Consider the following 6,000-nt stretch of genomic DNA (forward strand, 5'->3'; position numbering starts at 1 on the left):
GTGCTCCGCACATCTTGTCAATTTCATGCTTTCTACTTTTCTTTGCATGCGTTATCTGACACTTTGTGCAGCGCATACCCCCGGTAAGCAATAACGAGCCGTAAGGCCCCATATCTTTATTTTCTCTTCTTTCTCTTTCTCAAAGAAAGGAAGGTTCCCTCGCCCACAAGTTTGCCGGGGGGAAAGGAGAAGATAATGGTGTGGACCAGGCGTCGTTCAAGGAAGTTTCGCCTTACCGGGAAGCAAACGACAGAAAAGCTAAGTTGCTAAAGTTTGAGCAAACAGTTTTAAATTTTTTTTAAGTTATCTTCCTCGAACGACCGTGCTTTGTATGGAAAATCTGTGCGCGGAGGAACCAACTCGTAGCTAGTTGCGCCCTTACTTTGTTTCGAGTCCGCTCAACAACTTAAGTGAGCTACGACTAGTTGCGACAAGGTTTCTTGTCGGTAGCGGCACTGCCAGCAGGCTGCTGACGTCCCGCACTCAGCGCTCGCGGCTAAGGTGCCTGCGCCGACAAGTTCCCTAAAAGCATAGGGCAAAAACATAGAAAGGAAGGAATCAAGTAAAGGAAATAACATAGCAATCGCTACCCAAAATAGAGTCATATTATAAGATAGCTTGTCGCAGCTCTAACAGATTGTTCTCATAACATGACCAGCAGCGACAAGAAAAAGAGAAAACGGGCGGCCTAATCTACGCGATCGCCCTCAACCCTCTTGATCCCGCTCACCTTGTCCACCATGGGTGCGACAAGGGTCTTGAGCGCTTCCAGATCAGCATCCGGCGGCAAGGTCCTGAGGACGTTGGTGAGGTTGAGGCCTGGGTTGCGGAAGGCCACCTTCACCAGCACCTTTTGAAGAGCTCCCGCGCAGATCTTGCGCGACTCGTCGGCCAGCTGCTTTGCGATCTTCTCCCGGAGTCGCTGGAGGGCCGCGCCCTGGAGCTCGACGCCCAGGGGAGCTTGATGAAGATGCCATCGCCGGCCTTCAAAAAGGTGCCGGGCTGGGGCTCTTTGGAGCCTGACGCTGCAGCAGCGGCGGAGGGATCGGCAGTCGGCGTAGCACCTGACGCTCCTGCGGCCTCGGGGCCGTCAGTGCGATCGCCGGATCCCTCGCCAGCTTCTACGGCGGCAGCTTTGGCGGCCTCTTCGCCGGCGGGATCATCAGCGCCGGCTTCTCCTTCGGTGGCAACGACGTCGTTGGTATTGCTGCGCGCGTTCTCCTCGCCGGCGACCTCGGTTTCCATCGGCTCCGTGGCAGATGGATCTGACGAACGGAAAAAGGGAGAAAAGTCAAGCAAATATTCAAAAAGAAATTCAGAAGAAGAAGAACCCAGGCCGCGCGTGCCCGTGCCCTGTTCTGGGCCTGGCCCAACAGCGCTCGGCACCGTGTGTGGCCCAGGCCCGGGGGCTCCTGTCGGTGTACTAGAGTAGGGGTACCCTAGTATCCCGAACTTGTGCACGGGCAGTGGCAGCACCCCGCGGCAAGGCTTGCCGGGTGACCGCCAAGGTCTTCCATGGTTCCTTTGGAGCCATTCAAGAACAAAATATTCAAGCCAAGGAGACAAGACCCCGGCAAGAGGAGCTTGCCGGGAAGGCCAACCAAGGCATCTCAAGGAACTTGCCGCGACGCGCCACGCTTCCCGGCGAGGCCCGGTGAGCGACAAGCTTCCGGACGCGACAAGACAACGACCGCGGCAAGGCGCTTGCCGTGGCAAGCTACCACTCTGTACCTGCGCTCCAGCACATCCACCAACGTGTCGTCCTGGGGCCTTTCCAGGCGCGTGTGGCAAGAGGCTGTGCAGCCAGCGGTGCGCGGTGGCAAGCGACGCTGACAAGATTGCCATCGTGGCGAGCGTGGCGTCGCTGACGGTCCCTTTTTGCACTATTTGGGCGACGTAGACGGGCATTTAATGCTTTTGTCCCCTGCCGTCAGGGTTAGGTATGATACACTGTAGAGGTAGTTGTACCAACCGCAATTCCTTTTCCATTTTTACCCTTGTCTATGTTGCCACCTGTCGGAGACCCCTTTAGCATATAAAAGGAGGCCCATGCGCAACGTGGAGGGGAGGAGGAAGGCAGAAAAACACTCACGCTCGGTCTCGTTAGCAGCTAGTGTGTACTGTAGCACTCAGCGCTCCCGAGCAAGAACTCAATACACTCAGACATGCAGCAGTAGGAGTATTATCTCTCCGAGAGCTCCGAAGCTGGGTAAACTGCTCGTGTGCTTCGCCTCGATCTGCTCTTCGTGCGATCTCCGCCCCCCGCCGAACCGAAAGGGGCTCGGTCTGCCGGTCCCATAGGTGTTCGTGGATCAGCTTCCCCGACAGGTTGCTTTGAAATTATTCCCACATCTAGACATGACAATTCAAAAGAGTTGGCACAACAAAGCATACAGCTACTATGTTACTCATGGTGCATTGTATTTCTATCAATAGCCGATGTTTAGTCTCGTCAGAATAGGTAAGGCCGAACCGAAGTCCACCGCTCCGGCCACTAATGAATTTTTCTTATGCAGGCAAAAATAAGGATTGGAGAAAGTTTATTCTTGATTATCTGTAGAATCCTACCAAAAGGGTGAATAATATGGTTCCGAGGATGACCTTGAGATACATATCTATGGAACTTTATCATTGGATTGTTAATGAAGTTGAGAAGGTTTCACCAAACTTTGCATCAAGGATTCAAAAAATTAATGGCCGATATATATTTATCACCCTAAGCACATGCAAAGTGGCCGATGGAGTGTTGACATCGTCCTTAGAACAAACTCTGAGCAAATTATTTTTTGGCATCTGAGTTTTGCCGAAAAACAGGGGGGCAGGAGTTGACACCAGATTTTGGCACGGTCGAGAACTTAATTGATATTTCCTCAAAGATAAGTGATCTACATAAAAAGTTTTGTATTATCGATTCGAACATCTTTGAAGTTTGGGCCATCACCATCCGATCTCATCTCGAAGGCCGAAGTCATACTGAGATTTTGTACTCAGAACACTATTCAGCATATTACGCCCCCAAGACAGCCTCGTATGGAAATATTATCTACACGGATTGTCTTTGCCTCATCGAAATGATTGATTTTGATATAAGAATCATTCCAATCCGAGTTCGTATGCAAAAGTTAGAGCCATCAGAATGCAGCTCTATCAGGAGGCTGAAAGTGGCGTGGCCCACCTACACATGTCTGATGGGTAGCGCGAGTAATAGCCTGATTTGCGCGAGGTGGCGCGAATAATAGCCTGTTTTGTGCGAGCGATTTGACCCTCAAGATGACCTCTGATCAAAAAATGTTCAACATGAAAGTTTTCGCCTCGTCAAAATAGTCAAGATTGCTTTTGGACTCGTTTTCATCCGAGGTCGTTTACCACCTGAATAATTACTCACAAGGTGCAGCCAGTTTAAACCGAACAGTTTTGGAAAGTTCGGACAAAACCAATCCGAATTTGACTAGGGTTTTGGACGTGAATCCAAGCCTTTGCCTTGCACGGAAAGTCCAGCCGCCTCTTATATACCTAAGGGGTGACAGCCGATTGAACAACACACAATCTATCAATTCATCTATCACTTTTATCTTTTATATTTTCTCCTTAACCCTAGTTCTTCTTATTCCTCCTTCTTCGTTCGTTCTTCTTCATTGCAGCATGTCACCGTGTACCTCCAACGCCGAGGGTGATGCACTGCAGCTCACGTTGAAGGAGACCCGGCCGGAAGCGCGGTACGCAGGCAATCCGGTGGGTTATTTTGAGGATCCGAAACCCCACACACCCGAAAGGGACTCCGTCAGGGCGCGTGGCGGCTATGGGCTGCCCTAGGTTGGCCTGACCGCCCCTAGGGCCTCGGGGTTCGCCGCCCTGCAATGAAGAAGAACAACAAAGAACGAGGAAGAAGAAGAACTAGGGTTAAGAAGAAAAGATAAAAGATAAAAAGTGGTATATGATTTGATCGATTGTGTGTTGTTCAATCGGCCGTCACCCCTTAAGTATATAAGAGGCGGCTGGACTTTCCATTCGGATTTGTTTGGTCCGAACTTTCCAAAATTGTTCGGTAAAATCTGGTTGTACCTTGCGGGCCATGTTTGGGGGAGTAAACGACTTCGGATGGAAACGATCCCAAAAGCACTACTTACCGTTTCGACGAGACAAACAACTTTCATGTTGAACATTTTTTGATCAGAGGACATCTTCACGGGGTTTTCGTCTGTTTTCCAAAGTCTGCAGTAGAGGAATTCAAAACCCGGATGGTTGTCCCTGGAGTGTCCGGCCATCTACTATAGCAGCATCTTGTATTGGTTGTAACTTTTGCATACGAAGTCCGATTGAGATGTTTTTTATATCAAAATCAACCGTTTCGACGAGACGCACAACTTTGATGTTGATACCTTTTCCATTTGAAGCCATCTTAATTGGTTTCAAGCAATTCTTTAATCTGGTGTCAACATGAGCATCTCTGAACTTGTCATACCTTTTGCATCCGAGATCTGTTTTCGACAATCTTCATATCCATCTTGATCTTCTCGAAGAGAGCCATCTCATGGTGACTTTCAATAATAAGTTTGAATTAATCTTGACATAGCTTCAAGCTACTCTTTATAATCGTGCCACATCTGAGCATCAACACATGCCCCTCTGTTCTTCGGCAAAGCTAGCGTGTCAAAAAATAACTTGTACCGTGCTGGTTCTAAGGACGATGTCAACACTCCATCAGCCATTTATATGCTTAGGGTGATAATTACATATCGGCCATCATTTTTTTAAATCCTTGATGCAAACTTGGGTTAAACCTTCTCAACTTCATTAACAATCCGATGATAAAGTCCCAAAGATATGTATCTCAAGGTCATCCTCCGAACCATATTGTTCACCCTTTTGCTAGGATTTTGTAGATAATCAACAATAAACTTTCTCTAATCCTCACTTTCGTCTGCATAAAAATTTCATTAGTGGTCGAAGCTGTGGACTTTGGTTCGGCCTTACCTATGTTGATGAGGCTAAGCATCGGCCATTGAGAGAAATGCAATACACCATGATTAACATAGTAGCTGGATGCTGCTACATCTTGAGCTAGCGTTGGTTTTCCCCGAAGAGGAGAGGGTGATGCAGCAAGTGTAGCGTAAGTATTTCCCTCAGTTTTTGAGAACCAAGGTATCAATCCAGTAGGAGGCTCCTCAAAAATCCCACGCACCTACACAAACAAACTGAGAACTCGCAACCAACGCAATAAAGGGGTTGTCAATCCCTTCATGGCCACTTGCAAAAGTGAGATCTAATAAAGATAGTATGATAAGATAGATATATTTTTGGTATTTTATGATATAGATGCAAGAAAGTAAAGATGCAAATAAAAGTAGATTGAAAGAAAATATGATAAGAGATAGATCCGGGGGCCATAGGTTTCACTAGAGGCTTCTCTCGAGAGCATAAGTATTATGGTGGGTGAACAAATTACTGTCAAGCAATTGATAGAAAAGCGACTAATTATGACGTTATCTAGGCACGATCATGTATATAGGCATCACATCCAAAACAAGTAGACCTACTCCTGCCTGCATCTACTACTAGTACTCCACACATCGACCGTTATTCAGCAAGCATCTAGAGTATTAAGTTCATAAGAACGGAGTAACGCATTAAGCAAGATGATATGATGTAGATGGATAAACTCATGCAATGTGATATAAACCCCATCTTGTTATCCTCGATGGCAACAATACAATACCTGTTTTGCAACCCTTTCTGTCACTGGGTAAGAACACCGCAAGATTGAACCCAAAGCTAAGCACTTCTCCCATGGCAAGAAAGATCAATCTAGTAGGCCAAACCAAACCGATAATTCGAAGAGACTTGCAAAGATAACTCAATCATACATAAAAGAATTCAGAGAAGATTCAATTAATAACCATAGATAAATCTGAACATAAACTCACAATTCATCGGATCTTGACAAACACACCGCAAAAAGAGATTACATCAAATAGATCTCCACAAGAGAGGGGGAGATCA

Source organism: Triticum dicoccoides, chromosome 7B, assembly GCF_002162155.2.
Source record: "Triticum dicoccoides isolate Atlit2015 ecotype Zavitan chromosome 7B, WEW_v2.0, whole genome shotgun sequence".
Taxonomy (NCBI): Eukaryota; Viridiplantae; Streptophyta; class Magnoliopsida; order Poales; family Poaceae; genus Triticum; species Triticum dicoccoides.